A 26609-nucleotide genomic window follows, 5' to 3' on the forward strand; every position below is an offset into this window, starting at 1 on the left:
GGGTATTATTATTTACTGATAAATGAAAACCCAAGGCTTTGGTTAACGATGGAACCAAAATGTGCAACATCATACAGCATTCCCTGCAGTGGCCCAGGTATTTTGAAACAAATGGGATTTTTTTGATTGAATTCTCTCCCTCATCTCCCTCCTTCCCTTCCTGTAGTGTTATAGCATGTTTTTATTACAAATAACTGCCTATTGTTGTTTATAACATCATTTATAACATATTTATAGAAGCATTGATTGTTTATAGCAGATCAATAAACTAAAATGTTATCAATATTTTACCCTTTAGTTGACTAAATCAAATACGAATCTAAAATAGACACAAACAAAAACAAATGTAAATATTATTTTCAAAATCATTTATTATAAAAGTTCTGGGATGTAATTACATAAATCAGTATTTTATTACATTGTTTGAATCTATTTTGCTTTATTACCAAATAAACTCAATAGGTTTGCATTAGTTTGAACAGAACAAAGTTGGAACATACAAAATAGTTTTCTAATCCAAAATCCATAGTTTATAAAATGCTTGTTGCTTTAACAAACATATGACCAAAGAAAGAATTGGCTACACAAGCTTCTTGAGATGCTTTTCATATGAAGTGAACCACCTGAAAAGAGACAAAACAAAAGATAAATTAGAGGCCACAATATGTCTAACAAAGCTGTGTTTTAGTCTAAACTTGCTAACCCAGGATAGGCCAAGGACTTCAAGTGTCATGTGAATGGTTAGTCAAATAAATGGTTAGTACTCTAAATGCCCTTTCTGTGATTCCCATTACAAAAGATTATAACCAGTAACGACCACTGACAAATTACCTGTTTCTAGACTGGACGGTGAAATGGAAAAATCCCTATTGTTTTTAGTAAGGGAGCAATTCTGTTCAGTGATGGGTTTTTATACCTTGCTCGTAATATATTTTCTATTAAACAATCTAACTGATTACAAAAGAATGTCCTCCAATTTCCTTATGCACATAAACCACTTAAATACTTTTGTAGCTTGGTACCTGTGTCTTAGATCTACAGTTGTCTGTCCTTGACACCAAACCACTTGCTATGTCAGAATCGTATGGTCTCCAATGAAACACAGCAGGAAAAAAAAAAAAGTTTGGCACTATAATTTCAAAGAACAGTCTTTATTGTTACTTTTTCCAAGGTTTTTGACGTTATTCAGTTAAAAATGTGTGTTTCACTCTGCAGAGTACAACAATCATCAACATTTTCTGTGCCCCAATTTCTTCCTTGGATCTGTTCTGTTAAGATTGGGCAGCTGTGGAAATGGCATTAGGGCCTCCCATAGGACTAAACACAGTATAAAGGATTTCTATTTCCTTTATGTTCAGGTAGTCTATAAGTATAATGCCAGTTGTAACGTCGTAGATGTGTGTCAAATTTCCTGAGTGATGTCAGAATTCATGCATGATGGCTTGTTCCTTTCTTTCAGGGACAAAGACAACCTGATTGAATCTTATTGTAACCTTGTACGTGGTTCAGGGTGCAAGAGCTAGGGCTCCTCCCCATTCTGTCCCACCAAAAATATCTGCCAATCGCCCTATTCATGCGTTTGTTCTCCGTCTTGTGTTTTTTTCGTTTCCTCCTCCCTTTCTCCAGTACTATGTTGCTCCACCTCTGCAACAGTCTCCCTGTGGGGGCAAGTGAAGCTCCCTTTCCAACTCAACCTCCCTGACCAAAACTCTCGTCCTTTTTCCTGTTCTCTGCCCTCTAGGTTCCCCTTGGAGGAAGTAATAGTTGCTTCCCAGCCTTGGAGGCCGATCCATACGGTCTCACCTTCACTAGGGTGGTTTTCCGCGAGCCAAGGGGACAACCTGTACTTCTTACTAAGTTACAAGCACCTCTCTCCTATTCTCATTTCCCAGGGTTCTTCCTCCACGCAGCCCTTGCTCTTGTCCTGTTAGGTATACTAATTATCAACATAGTAGGAATTGCAGTTACAAATTCAAATTAACCTCTTCAGGACCAGACTTTATTGCTGATTGGAGTTGAACCTAGGTCCATTAAATCTCATTCACTCGCAAGCATGACATAGAACATGGGAAATCCGTGCCCATTTTCACATGGAAACCCGCATTTCACGTGAAAACATCCACTGCTCCCAATCCAGACAGCCTTGGGAGCACATGTGGAAGGTGTCTGGCACAGATTTCTATAATCCTACGTCTCCGTCGGTTTTCAGCCATGATCCCTGCTTGTAAATAGTGTTTTGTTTGCGTTGGTGGTGGTGACTGGCAGGCATGGGGTTAATTCCTATCCCTTCCAAATACCTGTGAGAATGTGGCTTTGCCAAGTTAGATAATTGGTGCTGATTGGGAACAGCCACTCAATATAAGAGAGAGCCAAAAGCCTATACTATACTCCTGTATAGGTCTCTAGGTCACCGGTATTGTTTTACTAGGGTAAGGATTTTCTTTTGATTTTGTGGTGGTGAATATTTTGTTTAACCCTTTATTTAGTATGTGAGTGCTCTTTTTGTATTATTTTGAATACCTATTTACCTTCCACCACCAGCACCATCTTACACATTCCAGCATGCATGTGAACAGTTATTGCTGCCAGTTACAATGGTATTGGTGAAAGGCAGCACATGCAGAGCAGAGAAATATGTTTCAAAAATATATATGACACAAAATGGTAGGATCCTCCTGAAACATATACTTTTGCAAGCTGTCAACTCTCTTTAAAGAAAAAGTAACTGGTGCCACTTCGCAAGTTCCCTAAGGTGCATGTAACAAAGTAAGTATAGTATAGGTAAGAAGCCCAGCAACACTCAGGAGATAGTGTAAAAAGTGGAAAAAACTTTATTAGATTAACCGGCGCGGAAGTCGCTGGCCGAAACGCGCCGGTAAAATCCGACATTTAAGGAACAAAGAAAAAGCAGTGGCACGTAATACATTTCACAGCATATTAAACAGGACATACAGTGATCTGCAGTTTTAAATTGCTAGTACACTAATCTGAGTTTGGGTTTTTGTTTATTTATTTTTTTTCTTTAGCTGTTAATTATTTAGGGCATACCTAAAGCCTTACATGAGTACAACTGACTACATTATGTATTTGTTTTACTCACTTTAATAGATCATCCTTCCCATAAGGCACTGTGGACCATCAGACAGTTTCAGATGATCATATAGGATATGCTACCTCCTTGTGACACCTCCTGCGTTCCTGGAAGAAAATGAAATTCCACTCAATAACAACTTTTAACATTGTTGACTCATCTTGGTGAAGAAAATCTCTCCTAATTGAAAAAACGTATATGTATGCAAGTAACTTAGTTCAGATACTGACACGCTGTCTGACCCTGGGCAGGTCACTCAACCAAGCCCCTTGAGATACTTAAATCATTTCAATAATATTTAATGTTTGAACTGTGTAGAATCTGATTTGATATGTTTATACAGCATTTGTTGTCCACGCTGGTTGATAAACGTCATTTTCCAAGGTCGTACTGTCTAAACACATGAATAATTAACAATCTTTTATCATCTAGAAAAACCTTTCATTTGGGTAAGAGGTTAGCCACAGCACCACAGAAAAGGGACATGTAATATGCACCTATCCTGCGCTCAAAAGCATTTGATACATTTGTGTTTTTTTATTATGGTATGGTTTTTGATATGGTAAATAGTTCTGCACATTAGCACTTTGAGTTGCAGGTCATTATAATGGTACCTATTTTTTAATGTAGACATGCCTCACCTACAGTATTATACCTATTTATGTTTTTCAACATCAAGCTCATAAGAACAGTTTATTGGAACAGCCAAAAAATACATTCACATTGGAGCAATAACTTAATATTAACTGGATAGAGCCTACTTTATATGCCATTTTATGTTTTATTTTAGAACCTCCTATTCTTTCTTTCTATGTACTTGCACAAACAAATTAGCTTTTAAAATCAGAAACATAGGTTCAGCAAACTAAAGTTAAAATGTAGATATAGGCCTCCAAAAAATAAAAAAAACTATTTTACTAAGTACTGTTTGACACCATCAAGACCGTAAAGGCTCTAGGGCTCTTGGGTGAAAAGCATTCTTTTCTATTGTCAATTCAACAGATCAAAACATATGAATACACCCTAACAAAATGTGGATTTTCTTTTGTTTCTAAACAAAAGCAATGACCCTAATGCTGCAAGCTAGGAAGGCACACCACCCACATACAAGCAGTTTTTTTTTTTTTTTTTTTTAGGACACATTAGCTTGGATTATGTAAAACCTCTGTTTATAAAATGATTTGAGAAACCAGAAGACTTTTTTTGTAGCTAAATTTCACTGAGATTTTTACACACGCACAGTACTGACATGTAAGCTAACAAGCAGGACTGGTATTTCTATAAGCAGTTAACAAACCATCTTTCAATGAAACTTTAAGAGAAATATACAGTAGGTACATAGTCTTAAATATGCGGAACATAAGGGACTAAATAGCAGTACCAACCCCCACTCTGTGACACTTTTTACAATCTATAGTGTTGGTTTGTTTTTGAAGTATGAACTCTGTGCAGTAGTGAGTCCACGTGGATCTCCCCAGGGCTGGCTGATAACCAAGCTATTCACTATTCTTGTTTTCATGCTACAGACACCATGTTATTCTCTTTCCACATTACTGTACATGGAACAGAGAGGAAGCCAAACTGAACTAAAGGAGGTTTTCCCAAAAGTTAAACACATGTGGGAACTTTTTCATTCCTTGCTGTTAAAAGGATGCCATGCACAGCAACAAAGTCATAGTAAAATAAATGTATACAAAGTATAAAGAAAAAATAAAAAGAAGTGGCAACATAATGCACACAACCTTTTCATCCCCTGCTATTCCACACAGAGCACATATGAATGTAAATCTTGTGTCATGAATACCGCACAATGTCATTAAGAAATTGATGATTATATATATATATATATATATATATATATATATATATATATATATATATATATTATATATTTTTTTTTTTTTTTTTTTTTTTTTTTTTTTTAAGAAGAAACAGAAGTTTTTAATACATCATGCCATCCAGATAGCAAAAGATGTGCAGCTCCAAACCAGAGGGGAGTTCTTCTCATTTTTGTTAACTCCCTGACACTCTTTATTTGGCCACAACCCATACAGCAGTATTTCAGGTGAATAGAAAATTGCAAATAAATTATAAAAGAAAAAAAAAAATCATGTTTTCCTATAAACTGGATGTTTTGTATACATGTACTGGTGACCTGTTTTCCAGATTTCCTGTTTTAATTTGACTGTGGCAGGGTCCATGACCATACTTTATACTTAAAGAAATGATATATCAAATGTTAAATATATCTTAATATCCCTGTGTAAAAAATAGCAGATTATACCATATTTTTGTGACACTCTTCTTCCACCCCTGGTGTAGTTTTCTTATATGTATGCAATAAGGCCAGGCTGGGCGTTCGTATACGTCGAATATACGGACGCCTCTGAGCGTTGTGCGGCACGAGATGAAGTCGAGTGCCTTCAGCCACCGAGAAGTCTACATATTCAATGCACACGGATGTCCTAAAGAGCCTTATTGCATTTATAATCCAGATAAAACAGTGGATTTGAAGAAAAAAGCATAAATCATGTTTAAGGCAAAACATTATTAGTGTTTTTTTTAATTAAATATCCTTACGCCAAATAAAGTAGCCCCATGTATAACTTTGAACTACACACTAAGTTGAGATGAGTACTTTAATCCAATTAAAACATGTAAAAGAAAATCATTTTTTTTTTTTTTTTTGAATAATGTGCAGACACACTGAGCAGAACAGACCCGAGGAATAAAAATAAATTCAACAACGTCTTGGATTTCAGTACTTTGTTCAGGATCTGTGTCAGCGAGGGGTGAATAATGTGCACAAGTGTCTTTTGGGGTTTTTCTTTAGCGTTTACAAACCACTAAAAATACATTATTTTAAGTGATAACGATGGTGAAAATTCGGGGGTGATGTATATTATCTTATCGTATTATATATATATATATCTATAGATAGATATATATCTATCTATATATCTATCTATCTATCTATCTATCTATCTATCTATATCTATAGTATCTATCTATATATATATATATATATATATATATATATATATATATATATATATTATTATTTTTTTATTCTGTTTTGCTATTTTCCAGTTCATTTCAATGTTCTTCATCCGAATCAGCATGTCTACTTACTACTCAGTTTCATAGTTATGTAAGTGAGTGTAAGCAAGATGGCTACCTATACTTAGCTTAAATTCTGTGAGGCAGCACAGTGATTTAAAATATGTGACAAGGGGGCACTCCTGAGTGGCACATCCAGTAAAGCCGCTCCATGTGGAGTGCAGGATGCGCCCTATAGCTTGGAGATCACTCGTTCGAGTCCAAGTTATGTTATCGCCAATCGTGGCCAGGAGTTTCCATGGGGCGGTGCACAATTGGTCGAGCGCAGACCAGATGGGGAGGGTTCAGGTCGCCAGGGTTCACTGCACACCAGTAAGTCCTGTGGCCAGTAGGGCGCCTGTGGGTCTTCTGTAGAAGCCACTCAGATTTGTGTTGTTCTCCAGCACTATGGATCTGATGGACCTGCAGCACAAAAAAAGGCGGCTTGGCAGGACACGTTTCAGAGGACTCGCATGTCTGCCACCATATACCAGGGCTGGTTTTAATAGAGGTTAAAACCACTCTTTTTATTAGCTTTCTTTCCCAAAAAGTTAAGTCAAAAAGCCTTGCTTCTCCATACGAGCTGGCAAACTCGCTACACACGAGATAGAGCGAAAGACAGAGAGTGTAAAGGGTAGACAAACTCGCCACACACACAACAGAGAGAGAAATAATATGTTAATTGTTTATGTTCAAATCTTCTTTTGTTTCAACTTCAGGGACTAGCACTTTTTAATTTATTTATCACTTTCTAATAGTGTTTCCACTCATTTATTGATAGTTTTACCCACCTATGTGTGGATTTGCCTGCGCGTATGGAGGAGTGAGACTTTTTGACTTTTAACTTTTTGGGAGAGAGCTAATAAAGAGTGGTTTTAACCACTATTAAAACCAGCCCTGGTGTCCAGCCTTTTCTGCACCACCGCTGGAACCCCAGCACACAGTCACTACATTGTTGTCAGAAGTGGAGGCGAGGCAGGTACCCTGCCATGCACTTGGAAGCTGGCAGGGGAGAGTGTAGAAATGCAAAACTGAACGCGCCCAAATAATTGGCTTAGGCAAAATTAGATTAGTCCAGCATCGATGTTGAAGCTTTGGACAAAACTAGACTCATCCAAATTAATGGTATGGGCGAACCATATTTGCCTAGCATCGATTTTGAAGCATGGACGAAACTAGATTCAGTGAAAACTGTTGAAAAAACGGGTTTCGCCCAGTAGTCTTTTTCAAGTTTTGAGCCAATCTAGATTTGCCCAATTGGATGCGAAGTGGTAATTTCGGGATTTGCCCAGAAGCCATAAAAACATGTTAAATACAAGGATTTCATGTATAATTACCACTTATTAATATGACACCAAGAACAAAATACACCACTTCAGCACAGAGAATTCGCTTAAATGAATGGCAGTGAATGAATGATGATGATAACGATTGCAACTGCAGATAATTTATGACTGTGAAGGGCGCTCAGGGCCTGAGTGAAATATATATTTGGCCGGAGGTCTTGTCCGCGGGTGCCAGACTGCTACCTGCGTGATGCCAGCTGGAAATACACAAACAGATACATGCATCCCAGTGCTGCAGATAGGCTGTTGCTATGAGCCACCTCCCACCAAAAGACGAGACTGCCAAATCATGAATGGAGAATAATAAATAATTAATGCACCCCACAATTGCGAGATAAAGCTGGCTGGAGGCCTCGTCCGTGGGTGCCCGATGACTACCTTCGCGAAGCGGGCTGGAAATACATGAACAGACACATGCATCCCAGTGCCGCAGATAAGAAGTGGCTGTAGCCACCTCTCCCCGAAATGACAAGTCCGCCAAACCATGAATGAATAATGAAAAATATTTAACGCTGTCCACAGTGGCACTCTGCCACCTAACCCCCAAATATTGAATTTAATGAAAATCAGCAGCTGAGACACGGCCCGTCCTCCAGAGCATGACTGCACCGAGGGAGAGAGCCCAGCCTCTCAACCCGACCATGCACCCCGCAAAACTACTAAATACGAACCACTCAGCATTCAGGTAAGGAAAAACACCCTTTATTTTTTTTAGGGAGAAACCTCAGGAAATCCATGGCTGAGGGCAGCCCTTTTGGAAGGTAAATCTATATAATAGAACATTTTGTGCTTGGAGAGAGTTGGGATGCTTTATATTGCCATAGCACAGTGGTGGGCAATTCCGGTCCTGGAGGACCTGTGTCCCTCCAGGGTTTTTGTTCCAACTGTACCCTAATTTAATTGGACCAATTAAGTGCTTAATATAAGCTTAATCACTCAAAATACAGTTACTCAGTGACCCAAAACTTGCATATATGACCAAACCTTTTTCATGAAAATGCAAAAAGATATATTTTATACAAATTACTAATAATTCCTATTTTAAAAAATATTTGTAAGTGCATTGTGTTCCCCTGCATGTTTAAGTGGCATACCAATATGTTTACAATACATACTGTAAGATACTGTTAAATGGATACCATGCAAATCAAACAGTTAACCTTTACAAATCCAGAGAAACCTTGCATTTTGAATGAAAGGTGAAGGTGCTGCACCTGATTCACAAAACTAACAGAAATGTTACTATAATCACTATCTATCTAGTGTATATGGCTAGTCTGTTTAATTTTACAAAATGTAACAAAGAGTTAAGGGCTCCTCTTTTCTTTTCTTTTCTTTTCTTTTTTTAAAAATCCCAGCTGCCCTTGGCAGAATAGCTCTATGGTATCTCCTTGGCAAGCTCCAGTGTTGTCATGGATACCTAAAGACATTTCTACCATCAGTAAACCAGGCTGAATCAGAACAAGGCCTTGGTAGGACAGACTCTCCGAGTCTGTATAACTGCTGCTGCTATTTTGCTGTAACCAACCTGATAAGGTAAAATTAAACCATACAAACAAACACATGCAGATTCAACCCCTGTAGTGATCACAAAAAATGAATGAACATTTAGTAATCATCCTTTGTTTACTCATTAAAGCAATGGTGTAGATTAGAACATATTCATTTATTTACTTTTAGAATATCTATATTTTTACATACTGATTTTTTTTTTTTTAAGATAACCAACTTGTTTTCTAACCATTATTATTATTATTATTATTATTATTATTATTATTATTATTTATTATTATTATCACTAAAGTAATAAAATGCAATGGTGTTATTATATATATTATATGTTCCCATGGAAACAACGCTAAATTGAAATATCGAAACGTTGTACAGATCTTTCTCAAGGGAGCCTGTGTTTGAATCAAAACATTGGAGGTATTTATAGGTGTTTGATGGCATGACAACTACTTGTTATTGTTTATATTCAAATCCATGATTTATTCTTACATGATGTAATGGTGTTCTATATGTGACATCACTTTTACTTATACCTTTAAATCTATATTAATTCTAATTAACATTATTTTATATAAACTTATATTTATATTATCATGCAATGCTGGCTCTGAGGATCAGCCTTGATATGGTCTCCCCAGCGCATCAGCATGCACAACTTTTGAATTAATTTTGTTTATTTAATTATTTTTTAACTTTTATATATTTATTGGAATTAATTAGTTCATTCTTTTCTGTTGAGTCCCGCTGGCATAATTGGCTTTATATATATATATATATATATATATATATATTATATATATATATATATATATATATATGTGGGTATTTATAATACTCTATCCTGATTGGTCAAAATAGGTCACATGGGTGTGTTGATATTATGGCACTTTTTTTCAAAAACAGGCAAATCACTGGCACTTGCAGATATCCATACACCTAGAATTTAAAAACAAAAACAGCAGACATATTGGAATGTATCGCAAAAAACATGACCGACGAGATTTATGTAAATGTTGAACTTTTGGGAAACCGAAGTATACATTAGATATTGAGTGAATCTGAACCGGACACAAATGATTAATTAAACTAGTGATAAAAAGCAAAAGTAAGTATTCAAATAAATTCAAAACTCGCCATTCTGATCGCTCTGTTCCTTCTTTCTGAACTACTGCGCTTCCCTATCCCATTTTAAAAATAAATAGTTTAAAAAATATCTCTTCAGCTTTCAGCTTTTCACAAAAGATTTGGGTCCCTCTTAAAAGAGACTTGGGGGTTGAAAGATGTTTTGTTGTCGTTGCTCCCGCTGTCCGTTCTTCGGTCTGCCTGCTTGCTGCCACTGGACCCACCCTCTGCGCAGCACTGTGATCTGATGCTGAACATTTATAAAGTCATCTCGACAGTCCCTGCCATACCTTTTAAATGTGTACAAGTACGATGGTATCGTGTCTTCTGCTGTACGCTGTATTGTTTTAAATTGTTTCTTAACACTGGTCCAACGGTTCTCCACGTTATCAAGCTGTACATTGCAGTCAGTTTGATAAGTAACCGGGTATTCCATGAAAATAACGTCTTTCTCGCTACAGTGAAGGTTTAGCACACATCTGGTATGGTTACCTTCTGTTACTACCTGATAACAAAATGATTATTTATAAAAAATAATAAAAAAAAAAATACTCTCCACTGATATATTGCAGCTCTTGTGAGGAAGGGGTTGCGTGATGTATCAAACACGCAACAGTCTAATTTGTTTGTGCTGCGTGATTTAAAGGCAGACTCATTTGTGCTGTGGCATGATGGAAATGGGTGGTAATATTTTACTTTAAAATGTAACGAATAAACCAAGCATTACAAGAAACATAACGAATCAAAACTGCACTTTCAATGGCAATGTTCAATTCAACACCTGAAATATTTTTTTTTTTTGAATTCAGCACTTTTTTTTTTTTTTTTAATTAATGCATTTTTGGTTTTATTTTTTTATGTTTTGAGGGACTATTTTTTGTAAGTTCAGGCAGAGGTGGAAGGATATTTAATAAAAATTACTTTTTTTGTTAATTAAACATGTTTTTACGTTTTTTGTGTTTTTTTTTGGTAATGTTGGTTGATCCATTTTATAAGCGCAATGAGGAACTTCAGGGTGTAGGATATACGCTAATATCCACACGCCCTGGGCGATTAAAGCCACTCGGCTTCGCCTCGTAACATAATGCACCCGGGGGCGGGCGGTGTGGATGTTAGAGTATGTCCCACATCCTGTCATGCCTTATTGCTTACATATGCTTTTAATATTCATGTGCATACGTAGGTATGTGCAAACGATATATTCCTTTAATATACATGTTCCAAAGTCATGAAACTCCCTGGTTGGTAGTTTCATTTAAAAAGAAACCGCTTCCATTATCACTCTCGCTACAACATGCGCAGCAAAGAAATAATCCATTCAAAATAAAGACATGGACATTCAACCAAATAAGGTTGACAACTAGGAAACATTGAGGTTCATACCAATAACTGAAGAATTTAAAGAGACGTTTTTGAATGAGCAAGAAAATGAAAATGCAAGGGAAAAAAAACAAAACAAACAAACAAAAAAACACTTGCTGATATAAACTTCACAAAGTCATAATTGCGTTCAGTGGGAGAAATGAGAGAAACAAGTTAAAATAACAAAACGCAAAATATCCACTCAGCATGTTTAGTTTGAATTAACCCCCTTCCCCTCCTTTTGTTTTACCATCATGATAATTTCAATCGGGATACATTTGTCAGCAATATTGCTCATAGTATGGCCGTGTTTAATGTTGTATGTTTTAGTCACTTTTGTATGCTTTAAGAAACAGAAAATGTATCAAATATATGAAACAATGAAAGATATAAAAGCTTACTGACCTAACAATTTAATTGTTCTTTTAGTATATTAGTGGTATTATTACTATGTATTATTACTCTTAAGAATAACAAGCTCACAGTTTTGTTATTTAGAAACCAGTCTACATATTAAAAATAAATAAATAAATCTATTATGTTACCTAACATAGAATAAAACTAAATTGTTTTTTAATTAAATACTGTAGAAGAAATCCAAAGACCAGTATAATATTCTTAATTTATTTTTTTTCCTTTCACTATCAACAATCTCTAACAATCTTTAAATGTAAAATAAAAGGCAATTTTATACATGACAATTGTGTCTGAAAGAAATGCAGTCTGGTAACTGAATACCCTTCAACATGGCTTCAATTATGTATGCAGTTTCTTTGAGAAACATTTCTACACATCGTATCCAAAGGCTTGTCTCCATGAAACAAAACTGTACATAGCTATTGTTTCATTTCTGCAGATTCCACCCAGCCCCAGACTGAAATCACCTAACCCTTTCATGAACGCACGTCCAACTAAACACTACTTAAAATGCTACACTGTACGTAAACATTGGGAGTGAGGATTTGGACAGAGTAGGCACAGGTACTGAGGTACACACTAGATGACAGGATAAACACCTCAGTATATACTTTTCTACACAAAACCTCCAGTTTTAAATGTACTATAGATATAAAGAAAGCCAACAGCAAGTAGTTGCTGTAAGTAGATACCTTTTTAAATGTAAATAAAAACCAAGGTGGTTTCTAAAGTGGTGTTTTAAAGTGGATTAAATGTGTTTGCTGTTGTTAATTTAATCCAGAGTCCCGAATAAAGATTTTGCCTGCTCAAACCATAAAGACGTGGAAAGGGTTAAGTGTGTCAGTGCTTCTGCTTTTTTTTATTCCAAGATGGCCACATTGTCTGCTTGTGCACAGCACAAGCAAATAGCCCTCTGTGATTGTACAGCTAATTTGATGTGTCAATTATTCTTATGCTAATGGTGTTACAGTTTCTCACGTTTCTCAAGGTTTATCCCACAGATGGTTAGACACAAATCTTTGGTAAACACTGCCCTTATTATTTCCAGGCGACAAAAAATGTCAAAGCCACACAAAAAGATTGTACCCATCGAGCTACAATATTTGCAGTCTTTTCAAGCGTCAGTTGAACTATGTAAAGTTTGGCATATAAGATACAAGCAAGTTTTATGACACCATGCTGAAAACATTGTCATTTGTGCCTGCCTTCTCTTTCAGCTGAGCGACTTTTTACTCTGGATATACGATGCTCTATGTATTTTAATGGTTACAAATGAAGAATCTTTTACAATGCAACTTGTCATTTAGGAAATCCTTAATCAATGGGTGTTGCATCCTCAATATTATTTGTATAAACCTTTGAGGAAGCACATCTTTTTAAAAGAGTACTTCGAAGGATTCATTAAGGAGGGCAATGGTTCTTTTATTTATACATTGGTCAGAGATTTAAAAAAAATTGCAAAAAGAAAAAATATATTTAAATATTCAGCAAAAGCATTCCACATGTCAGATATTGGTAGGGATTTATCCCGGCCTGACTGCTGACTGTATTGTATAAATACACTGCTTATGTTGTTACTGAACTTGAGCTTGAAAGCCAATAGACACAACTTATAGAACAAGACAATGTTAAACAGGATAGCATTTAATGTGCCCTGGCCATAAACAAAGCACATAAAAAAACACATTACTATTGACAACCTTTTGCAAACTGTTAGTATAACCACCTAAGAAAATGTTATTCAACTCAATGTTGTGTTGTTAATGTCATTGGATCAACAGTGATATGTATTTATACGTTGTACGGTTTTTATACATTGTATTTTATTCATTACTTGTTTTAGATTTTACGCTGTTTACTTATTCATGTTTGAGTATGTCTTTGTTTAAGTGCAGTACTTTGGCTGACATGAGTGGCAGAAGGTAAAATAAATAAAATCTATACGCCTTTCCTATATTCTTTAGTTGCATTATAGACCTTTTCTTTTTATATAATGCTTCTACTTAAAGCTTTTCAAATTATTACACACTATTTATTTTAGCCAACAAAACTGCTGTTTTTCATATGCATTGTCGTGAATGGGCCATTGTGAACACTGCTATGAAAGACCCATTGACATATTAAAACAAATGTATTTTACACAGAATTTAGTGGTATTAAAGCATGAACTTGTGCTATCCATAGCCATTCATAACCACCACTATTAAAACCACTACAAAACTGCCATTGTATTTGAACCGCATGGCAAGTAATAAAGCTTCTGCTAGACATCCTGCCATCAATATCACCTAATGTCAAATTTCCTCTCGGTACAACACTAAATTAAGGATTTTCTAGTTTCCTCATGATTAGTATAAATTGCATTAACTGCAGTAAAGTTAATTTATAACAAATTAAGACCCATGAACAGTCTTCATGAAGTTATTCCACTACATTATAATGATGCTGCTGGCACCAGGCTGGAGGAAGTGGTTTGCATTCAGAAATGGACAGAAATTAACTTTTATGATTCGCCTCTCACAAAACAATAAGGTCTGTGCTCGTTAGCTCTTCCAAGCATTATGCTTCAGGTTGCCCAACATTACAAGGAAGACATTAAACTTGGAACCAGTAGACTTGGGCATATTCCAACATGTGCAATATAACATATCTGTAAATCAGTCTGGGTGTGTTATTTTCAGTGTAAAGAGAAGGGAGAGTCTTGTCTTTCCTGGCCCAGTCTTATCTTTGTGTTGAAAGGGCTTTCTATTAAAAGACAGATGATCAAATAATTCAGTTTAGCATCTGGTTACATTATAACAATAAAGAGTATTGAAGAAATGTTTGAGTGCAAGCATTTTGTTGCCTTGTAAGGTTTTCACTTTAGAAAATAAAACCAAAAAACTGCAATGTTTTGTTTTGGAAATCTTTTAAGCAAAAACAAAAGTCTGCCACCTGTCTTTACTACAACTTATGACTAATGACAATCTTACCACATCAGAAAATAATAATTGACACTCTTAGTATGTAAAAAAGAATTGTGTTTAGTGTTGGAGAAACAGCCAGTATGCATCCGGTGAGCCAAACTATTTACTGTGAATTCGTTGGATGTTTCTTTGTAAACCTCATTTCTTTCTGTCTGTGTCTCATTTTAATATAGATGTGATGCAGCATACTCTTGAGTTTTAAAGACCAACATAAAGCACTCATTGGGCATGAAGAAAAGTAAAATGAACAAGACACAAAGTTAAATGTTAATATACCTTATCTTTTAGACTTTGTGATCCATCTAATTTACTGAATACAAATGTTAAGAATTTATGGCTCTGTTATTTACTTGCTGATCCATGCACAATAAAAGGCTTAGGAGAGGATAGCCTTCTTACCCACCCTATCTCAACAGACCAATCGTTTTTACTGAAGCCTTAACAAACATCTACCACAGAAACAAGCATCCATGTATTCAGATGCTCACTCTAGCAACTGTTTGTTAAACATCCTGTTATCAAAATAATGAAGACTCATGCACAGGACAGCTTGTCAAAGTACCGTAACACTAAAGCTTCTACTTGTAACGTTTATGAATTCAATTCAAAGACACAATGTCCTGTAAAGGAAACTTTATTAAAAAGTTGGTCAGTGCAAGACTTTAATCCTTGTTGTACTGTTGTTTTTTTGTTTTTTTTTAGTTTGTTTTTTGTGTTATGTAGATAACAGTATCCAAAGTGTAATGTCTGGATGAACCGAATCATGTATCCGGCATGAGTAGTTTGGTCTATCATACACATCAAATCTTAAGGTGAATTGTTTTCATTTAGCAGTGACTATGATCACAAAATGAATAACCATCCCTGTCAGGAAAACTGATATAGTCCTTTCTCAGTGGTAAGTCTCTCATGGGAACATGCAGTGATACAATGAATAGAGCCAGACTATTGTTGAGGATTCCAGTACCCTGGGCAGACCCAGATTTATGCTTGCCAGACTTGTTTCAGAAAGCTCACACATTCCAACTTTGTGCTATCCACAACTTAAACACGTAGGAAGAAAATATTCATTGTGTAAAAACATAGCTAATGACAGAAAAAAAAAAAACAGAGCAACATTTTACAAATAAAAACTGGATCAATGCATTTTTATATATAAAATAACCAACATAAAGCTACCACAAAAAATGAGGGAGGATCTTGAATGAAAGAGAGCTGATTGGAATCAGTTTTTGTTTAGAAGCGCAAAGGTACAAGAAGGACTTTTCATTAAAACAGAAAAGGGGGATTTGGGGGTGTTGTGGCTGTTTAACACTACAGTGCTTCAGGGACATGTGCAAATTAGCAGCCAGCTATTAATCATTATTCTACCCTTGCAAAGAAGCTGATACAATGATGGCTATATGTCATTATGGTTCTGCAGAAAGCAACGAATCAGGGAGCTGGGAAAGTCGGATGAGAGCAACGAGCAAACTTTTGAGCAGGGGAATCCATTTCAATAAATTTACATCACATTTGCTATTTCCCCCTGTATGGGAATCATAGTCTAAAATGAAACAATATGCTGTGTTCATGGGGCCTGGTCTTTTATTCTCCTGTCTCAGAGCCTTCTTTCCAGGACACCCTTTGCCAGCGCTGACAGCACGCTTTTCTCATAGCCTCTCCTTCCTTTGCTTGCTTTCAAGTTCAATTTAGCACAATAAAGTTGTTATGCATGACAGTTTGGAGGGCAGAATACGTGGTGTTTGAGCCCGCTGTGTCGCTACAAAGTGGGTTCATTCTCTGCAGGCTGGCTCAGTTACTGAAGCCTTGCTGGTGGGACACATTGCAATGGACGGCCAGACGTTCCCATCCTGACGAAAACAATTAGCTTCAAACTGCAAGAAGCCACGGGGTCGTCCTCTCTTACAATGAACCTGCGCCATTTCATATGCTGCAGTGGATTTCAAATTCAAGTTGATTTATCCTGTTGTATTCCCCTTTCATGCTCTTTATTTAAAGTTATGCTGAGGAATTTGGAAAGTTCGTTTCACATGGTTGAAGCGTTGGATTAGAAATCTAGCTGTTTTACCAACTTTTTTTGTTGTTTTTGTTTTTTGTTCAAGGAAATAAAGTTGAAACATGTCAGGATTGATTCCATTAGGCTGCACAGGGTAAAACACAGCCCAAAGAACTTTGAAGGGAAATGTCTCTTTGGCTAAATGGAAATGTCTCTTTGGCTAAATGTCAGAAATAAATATATATATATATATATATATATATATATATATATATATATATATATATATATATATATATATATATATGTTGAGAGAATAGCAATTTTTTATATAGAGCACCCAGTTATGGTTTTAATAATTACCCAGACCCTGAATAGTGTACTTAACTCTGTTATAGGCCTATATTTTTTGTAAATGTGTCTTTACATTTATTAATGGTCACAATGGTTCCTTATTCACAAAGATTTTACTGTTATTCATGACAGACATCACATTATTTAAAGCTTTGTGAGTAGGGTCCAATATTACATATTTTGAATGATTCATAATTGATATATTTTCTGTGTTTAATATGTCACTATATACTATGTTATTTTTTTATAAACATATATACTATATACATTTATATATTTTCTTACCATGTATCTTTTCATCTTCACTCATGTAAAGCTTCAACACCTATCACTGTTCTTTATGTACATGAGAAAATACTTGGTCCTTGAAATAAGGAGTCCATAAGAGGAATTGCTCTATATCATTATGCTATACCACACTGCTTAGGAAGACCACCATAACTTAGTTTGTCTTCCATACAAAGTTCTGCCAAGCTCCGATAGATTCATTAGTGGGGTATTATTTGGGGCCAATGAAGCTCAAAAGGCCTCCAACAATGAAGCTAATCATTGCCTCTTCCCTGACTGAAGCTTATATTTTTCCTGTTTTCATGGCTGTCATATCACTTCTGAGCAATTTAGCTTCCTAGCACAATATTTTTCAAAGTGATAAATATCCCTTTACCCACTTTCTTCTTTATCCTTACCCACTCTTTTGTCCATCTTTTCCACTGTTGCTTCAACTTTTATGGTAATAGTGAACTTTTTTTTTCACCAAAGAATTCTGTTATCTGTGGGTGAGCCACCAAGAAAAGAAAGAAAAGAAAGAAAAGCTTCATAAAAATGTGTGGAAAGAGCAAGTAGGCAGGAAATCCAGGGGACAAGGGTGGTTTTGATTATTATTATTATTATTATTATTATTATTATTATTATTATTATTATTATTATTATTATTATTATTAGTAGTAGTAGTAGCAGTAGTATATTTTATGCCAACAAAGTAAATGCGTACTATTAGTTTATACAGTCTGCATGTGCACAGTGTGTAATGGTATCAATTGACCAGCTCTTTTCTTGTTGCTAAAAGAACTCTTGACTGTATTAAGGGGGTTTGCAGACAATGCTGCCCATGGCAGCTGAGCATCAGTGATGACCTTGAACCCCACTAGTTTTCATTCCCATGAATGCAGCAACAGTAGGTACATACACTTGCTGCTAGACTTCTGCATCGCCAGCCATTTCCTGTACTCCCTATTCTGTGCTCTTCACAGACAGTTTTGCCACAATGCACAGACCTTGCTAATGAGCACAGATCAATGTTCCGTTATTAGTGAAGTGGTGACAATATGCTCAGAATTCTAATCAGCCCGATGAAGAAAACCCCACAAAGCTGGAATTGTGTTTCGTGTTCAATGGAAGCACATTTGGCCAAAGGAAACAACACAGATTTGTTCCTGTGCAGTATGCTTTTGTCAATACGCACATTTACATAGTGCAAGTCCAAATGTCTGAACAGGAGTGATATTTTTAAGAGAATGATAAGATTATGTTACATTTGATCTACTGGTTGTACTATCTTAAAATGAAATGTCAGAATCTCCATCTGCGATCTACCATCATGCCTCACTATAACATGTAAATGAAAAGGAATGCTTTGTTATTACATGGCAGCTTCCAGCAGCATTAGCACAACATAACGAGAGGAAGGGGGGGGGGGGGGACACTTACACATCACTGCCACTGTATGCTGCAGTAGAGAGTCGATCGAGACAGAGTGTTTATTGGTGAATAGTGCTCTCAGCCCTGCACTGCACAGTGCTTAAGAGTACAGCTACAGTACTGCATGATCTTAAATTCAGATGCTACAATACTGTTTTTGAATCAGTTCCCTAATGCATAGCGAGCCTTGTTTTAATAACAAAAAATCATTGGCTAACAAAGAAAGCTAGCAATTATTGTAAATATGGGAGTTTTAACCCTTGTGTGCTGGCCTCGTAGAGACTGACACATTTATTGGCCCCCTCCAAACTGATATAGTATTCCCTAGGAATAAATGCAAGTTCTATGTGTGTTCATGCAAAAAAAAATGAATTGAACTTTTCTGGACTTTTTGTCAGGGAAGCTTATTTAGAGAAGTATAAAATTCGACTTATTTTCTAGGAAGAATTCTAAAGACACGTCAACACATTTTCTCCTTTCTAAGATATAATCTTGGACTAAAATACTCTCACCAGTCCAGTTTGAGTAGATGACTATGGCAGGGCGGTTGCCCTGCACAATGGCAGTTAGTGTTGGTGTAATTTTGTTTGTGGAAATGGGTTTCTTGTGTGTCTTTTTGGAGATGATTTGTTTGATTAAATTATTGTTTACAGACGGACGCTCGGTTGAGACATGCTGCCTGCTAGGTTTGGTGGAGAGGAAGGGCAGCGAGTGATTCGCTGTGCTGGTCCTCAATCAGCAGGTGGGTGGGTCTCGACTGCTTGTCCGTCAGCATAAAAACATCTGCTGGAGATGGCCCAACACCATGATTCAGTGGAGAGTGGCGTATACTCAGGAGCAGGGCGTCCGCTCTGCAGGAAAGACAGCTACGCAGCCCTGAAACTGCAAGCGGTGCTTGTGAAGACAATGCCCAGCCAAGGCTGTGTGAAGCAGCAGGAGTCGTCATATGAATACCGGCTCATCAGTAGGTTAGTTTAGGGGATGATGATCCCATGTAATGTATAGCGAGGATTACGTAGTGTAGTCGGTTCCTGGAGCAGGACAACTTGTTTATAAGGCTAGCGCTCGCCCTGTGTGGCACCTTTTATTTGTAGTTTTTCTACTGTGTTTTATTTTTATACAGCTTGCTGTAAGTGTTCTCTGTGTGTTACCATGGCTGGTAACATCATATGACCACCTTTATTTAATTTCTGTTTCTGTGAATAAATCCTGCGCGCCTGTGCCAGCGTTTTCAACTCCACCTCCATTGTCTCTCTGTCATGCATAATCAGCGGCTACTCACACAAGCACCCTGTCACAATGACATTGAGTATATTAAATATTTAAACCAAGCACCCAATACTAAAACCAAACACATAGCAATGGGATTCCTCTGACCAACGCATATGGGCTTTGTGTGTGTGTGTGTGTGCATGTGAAAACATACAGTACATTAATGTAAAACACAACAAACACATAATGACTGAACAGAAACAAAAAAACGGAAAGACATAATTCGACCTACTCCAAAGTGAATCTGATCCTCGTAACTTTCCCTATAGCAAGCTGGCATGTTTTAACCCTTCAATTATACGGACAAGACTAAGGTGCCCACAGTTACTGTCAAGAAAATATGTCCTGCCTAATCTTGCAGAACTAGAAACACATTTCTGACAGCACAAGTTCAGTTTACCCATTGCTTGGTAGCCTCCAGAGATGTTAAACAGCAATATCCTAACGTAGCTGTTTGTTGCTGCATTCTACAGTAGGTGTTCCATTTCCAAGTATATGCTTAAAAACAAGCTTGGATGTTAAAAATAACCGTCAAGTAGACTTTGTTCACAAAATGCTTTTGAGATAAACTTAAAGATAAAAAGTAATCACTAACAGTAACACTAACTGCTGCAGGTTGCTCAGAGGATATACAGCATTGACACTGATCTGATCACTGCAGTTGCCCAGTGGAAAGAGTTCAATAGTAACAGTAACAGTAAACTCCTCGGAACTGAACACAATTGTAAATGCAAAAAAAGCAAAAACCTTAGCAGTCTTTATAACTGATTTGTTGATATAGTCATGAGCTGCATGGCAAGTAATTTCAAAGGCAACAGAAACAAACTTAAATCAATCAAGCAGTCCCCAAAAATCAGCTCAGAGGCATTCGATAAAAATGAGAAAAAGAACCAAAGCTATAGAAGAAGAAAAAGAAAAGGCTTTATATATATATATATATATATATATATATATATATATAATATATATATATATATATACACACACAGTTTTACAAAGTTCTAGAAAAAATATGTTTTTTATATTACTGCTAAAACTACCCTCTATCAACAGTGCCAAACAATGAGGCGAGCTATCCTTAGTAGCAAAGCCCTATTAATATGCAGTTTGTACAAATGCTTCAGCAGGTAGAACTATCATATCAGTAATTACAATGCTTTTGTCTGCAAATACATGTTTATTGCTGGTTGACAGAATCTTTAGCTTTGACTGACAGCTGTAACCTTATAAAATCTGTAAAGTTTTAAGTTGAGGAGCAATAACTGCCCTCTTATAATGCCTGTTTTTCCTCAATGGGAAATACACTCTTCTTATTGTGGTCATGTCACTATACAATCATACTGTATGGGACCCACACATATAAACACACCCTACAGGGATCCTTAATTAGGCAATGAAAATGGCTGTTTGCAAAGGCTATTTAAATAGATCTATCATATATGAACAAGTGCAAATAAAAAGCACTGAGATGATTAAACACATTCTACCTCAATATGAAATCCAAAAGGTGTTTGATGGCTCCCCTTGATGTGGCCCTTAGGATAGTTCAGATTGCTAACCCCTGCCCTACTCGTGTAGACAGTATAATATTTCAATACTAAGAAATAACATTCTTTAAAATGTTGAAATGAGGGGTGGTGCCTTTAAATAATTAATTGCGAATTACCGATTATAGATGGCTAGGGAAAAAAAAGTGAACATGCTAAGACTTTGCTAAGAGCTGCAGTTTATTTCTTTTCTGTGACCTATGTTGAGTGTGTTGATCTCATGCACTGTACCCACAGTTACACACAGCCCTTTCAATGCTGCCCAATCGGGATTAAGTATTAAAGAAACAACTTTCAAGAGCAAAGATTGCAAGGGTGTTCAAAACCTCCCAGAATGCATCACACCACACTCAGGCTTTTCCTATTAACATGTCTGCTTAGCTTCTGCAGTTTCTAAAGTTGTTGGCCATACTGACTAACAGAATCGTGTCAAAAATGACAAGTTTCTCCTTTTCTCCTCTTCATTTTCAATACATCAGAATCTCTAACCAGTCTTAGGGGCCTCCCAATCTGCACAGACTTGTTTTTGAGGTACTGTACTTGTTTTTTGTTACTTAAACTCCTTGCAGGTTTTACCTTTCAATATCCATCTACTGCTAATGTATTTGTATCACAGTAAATATTGATGAAACATTTGTTTGTAATAATAATAATAATAATAATAATAATAATAATAATAATAATAATAATAATAATAATAATAATAATAATACAAGGAAAGAATACACACAGAGCCTATCATAATTGCTGCACAGGTAAAGAAGTCAAAACATATAGGAGTAGATGGATATGAACTGATAGAATTTGCAATAAAAAATGTAAATCTCTTTCTTTCTCAATGACTTCAAAAGCCTCCCTGCCTCTTGATGCAGACAGACGAAATATGTTGCATCTGAGAACACGTGGTTCACTGTAACACACTGGGAGGGTCTTTGCAGGATTTCTATACCTTCAATAAGCAAAATAGAAAAAAAGAAGGGCAGGTTTTAAATATATTTCAAATTGAATCTAGAATAATTGACACAAACTCGCCTGATCTGGAGTGATTCAAATCACAGCCAGTGAGGATTATTTGGGTTTAGGTACTCAAGTCATTTAAACAGTTTTCTTCTTCCTCTAGCTTCAACACAGTAGTTGTTATTATTCAATGACCATGTTTTTGTAGAAAACTTTCCAATGTACTCCTCTATTCCCTTCCACTTGAATAATAGATGCATGGAGAGTGTGGACAGGACCATTATTACAAAAAAGAGTTAAGCCATTCAAGGTATGGTCTTAATTGAGATTTTAATTCTAATTGGTGTGTCCTGCCTTATTTTTACATGAAGATAGAAATTATGCATTCATTCATTTGCAACTGCTCAAGCCACACTATATGCTATCCATGCAAAACCTGTACACTGCGTCAGTTCATTTCAGATGCTGCTTTTAAAACTGTCTGTGAAATGAATCCTTCTATTCACAAACCTAGCCTTTTGGTTCATCCTTTTCACAGCAAATTACTAACTAAACTATATATATATATATATATATATATATATATATATATATATATATATATATATATATATATATATATATATATATATATATTTTTTTTTTTTTTATTATTATTATTTTAAGGGGCAATATCCCCTTTTCAAAGAGTACCACCTCTTTCAAAATGAATTTACCCTACTTTTAATATTGTGCTTTAGATTTTCCAATCATTTCTGCTGCAATTTTACACAAAAAGAAGCACAATTCAGTAGCTTGCTCTAATGTACTTACATCAGAAGTTAGTGTGCAATTCTCTTTGTCACTCAAAACTTTAATACAAAATACTTGAATGCATGACTTATTTTCATTTCTTTAAGGTGAAGTTTATTTGAGAACTTGCATAATTCATGCATTAAAAAAAATCCATTTGGTATTAACAGGCAGACACAAGTGAAAGTCAGGCACTATTTATGACAGTCAAACACATAATTGCACATAGTACTACTCCAACTGCAGCAGAAAATATAGGTTGGTGTCTATCACTCAGTATACCCAATGTTCTGAGATAAGCTCTAACTATTTTCAATCCTTTTGTATAAACCAGCAGGAAGACAATCAATTTCTTTCTTTTTTCTTCTTTCTTTTTTAAGTTAATGTAGGATTGAAAAAAAAAAAACAGAGTACTTTAGTGTTGGTTACAATAAGTGTTACAGCAATATCCAATAATTTAACAAAAACATTCTATTAGAAATGTTTTGTCACAGTATATATACAATTACAAATGTATTGCAATTACATTTTAAAGAAACCCAAAAGGAAGAAATAGGGGTTTATATATATATATATATATATATATATATATATATATATATATATATTATATATATCCTCATATATATTATATATATATACTAATTGATTGCATTAAAAACGCATGGTGCAAACTGGATGTAGTATCTAGGATGAATTTCCTAACACTGCAGTATGTATTTAGTCCCACACTGTATGGCTTTTTCCTCTGCATACATTACAAACGGCATGAGATGAGTGTAGAAAGCAGGCACGTATTCACAATAAATTAGTGAACACGATGTCTACAGTTGGAGGATACGTTATCAACACTGTTTCAAGCCTCACTGCTGTATTTTATATATTCACTAAAGTTGCACTGCCTTTTCACCTTAAAAGGTTCTACATGTGGATCAAGTACACCATCCCACAAGCAAAAACACCTCGCTTTCAGCAATGAAATCACACAACAGCGCCTACAGCCATGACAGACTGAACAACCGGGATTAAACAAGCATATATACAGATATAATATGAAATGCCAGCCATTTCGGAAAATAAGGACATACATAACAATTGATTTGAAAAGAATAGGCCTTCATGGGACATATGCGAGGTTTACGCAATAGCTTCTTTCCCTATTAACATTTACTCCAAGGCAATAATGGTAATTTAAGGCCAAAACAATTTAGAGGCTTAGCTTTGTTTTGTCCATTTTTTTCATTGAATTTACAGCAGAAGGTTTATGGAATCTTTTTTTTTTTTTTTTAATAATACACCATCTTTCTTTTTTTTAATAATAATACACCATCTTTTTTTTTTTTTTTTAAATCACTGAAAGTAGAAACAATATGGGGGGCTGTAGTAATGATCTTTTCTAACACAGTGCGATCAGTGATGTCACAGCAGAATTCCTCTACAGTGTTTTCAATAGCTAAAGTACTATATATACCAGCGTTAATACATACATACATACATGCAACAACAACAACAACAGTAATGCTGCAAATGCATGCAAATATAAGATCACTTCAACACCCAAAAAACTGCAAATGCAATATACATATGAATTTATAATAAACCTCCTTTTTCTTTTTTTGGAAATGATTTTCAAAACAAAAATAAAATAAGGCAAGGGGGGGTCAGGGACCAATATGGGTGTTTTCTCCTTGGGAATGCAGTAATTAAATACATAAATCTCGGAAATCTTTGAAACAAACAAGGTACTAGGATGCCTTATTCACTACTAATAGAATGTATTTGTTAACAAGGCCTAATGTATTCCATTGTACTTTATTTTCTTCTTTTTATTTTCATTAACCTCAAACTATTCCTCTTTCCTCAGCGTAGAGAGGATTTTGATGTGAAGATGGTATGACAGGCTTGGCTTCTCCTGACGCAGCTGGCACCGCTGATGCCAAAAGCCAGAGCCTGTTGTAATGGGATCATGGGAGACTCGTTCAGTGCACAGTTTGCCTGTCAGGTTCCCACCCGCCTCTGAACACTCAGCTCCCATCGCTGAATCCCCTTAATGAGAGCCAGAGGACAATGCCAGCATTGTTGCCTCTGTTTGGAATCTTGTGCTAAGAACAATCGCTGTTTACCCAAGCAGTTGTACTACCCAAACTCTGCCGTTAATTACTTGTAGAGCTCCTGATTAACTCTGCTCCCTGCTCCAGCACAAAGGGCTATTGAGCTAGCCACTAGGCATCCTCTCCTGTCTCTCTTTCACCCTCGCTCCCTCTCTCCCTCTCTGCCTCTATGGCTTCACAGCATCCTTGCTCAGACTTCATCTTCATCACACATGCAAGAGCTCAACTACTCTGATTTGCACATGGCTCAAAACGTGCATGCATAACAAATCCCCACATCATTGTGGTGTGGGAAACCAAAACCAAAAAAAAAAAAAAAAAAAAAAAAAAACAGAACCACCATCACTGAAGCAGTGACAGCATTGTGTGTGAGAAAAGAAAAAAAATCTTCCACATTAATAGCCATTCTAAATGACCTTGATAGTTCTAGACAATGGCAGCTTCTTTATTGTTTAAGAGTACAGAAAATAAAATGTCTGGTACACATCGTCTGGTCGTACAACTAGTGGCTGTGTTTCCCGACAAAAAAAAGAAGAAGAAATAAGAATAATAAACGATGAAGGTCTGCTAAGCCTATTTCCATTAGATCTTTTTTAGTTTTTTGTTATTTTATTCTGTTAAATCTTTGCATTATTTTCTCCCCATCGAGCATGCTGCAAGCGGGATGCAAAACAGCATCATGAATATATGTAATTATGTTGGTCTGGACTAATTTGTCTGGGTTATCTGATGTGGCGTTTGTAGGACAGAAGCATACATCAATGTAAATGAGTGTGACAAAGAGTAATCCTTTTTTCATAGTATAACATTTTACAAGTCTCTTAAAATACAGTTAAATAACTAACTAAAAGGGAAATCGGGGTATTTTTTAAAGTATTAATAATAATAATAATAATATTGGTAATAACCCTGTAAAAAGAATGTTCTATTAAATTGAACTGAGTAAACAGGGCCACTGTCTCTT

The 26609-nt window shown here is 35.9% G+C and overlaps 1 long non-coding RNA gene across 2 annotated transcripts in view; it reads right to left on the reverse strand.

Moving 5' to 3' along the window:
• Positions 1–351: 351 nt before the first annotated feature.
• Positions 352–26609, reverse strand: part of LOC121312942 — a 58274-nt gene continuing 32016 nt past the window's right edge. The window contains exons 3-5 of one of the 2 annotated variants that reach the window (XR_005949916.1): positions 17955–18038; positions 3101–3198; positions 352–623 (exon numbers count right to left, since the gene is read on the reverse strand). This is a non-coding gene — a long non-coding RNA (uncharacterized LOC121312942). The remainder of the gene's footprint in view (positions 624–3100; positions 3199–17954; positions 18039–26609) is intronic. The other variant, XR_005949915.1, reaches the window with a different exon arrangement.

The sequence above is a fragment of the Polyodon spathula genome, chromosome 1 (assembly GCF_017654505.1).
Source record: "Polyodon spathula isolate WHYD16114869_AA chromosome 1, ASM1765450v1, whole genome shotgun sequence".
Lineage (NCBI taxonomy): Eukaryota > Metazoa > Chordata > Actinopteri > Acipenseriformes > Polyodontidae > Polyodon > Polyodon spathula.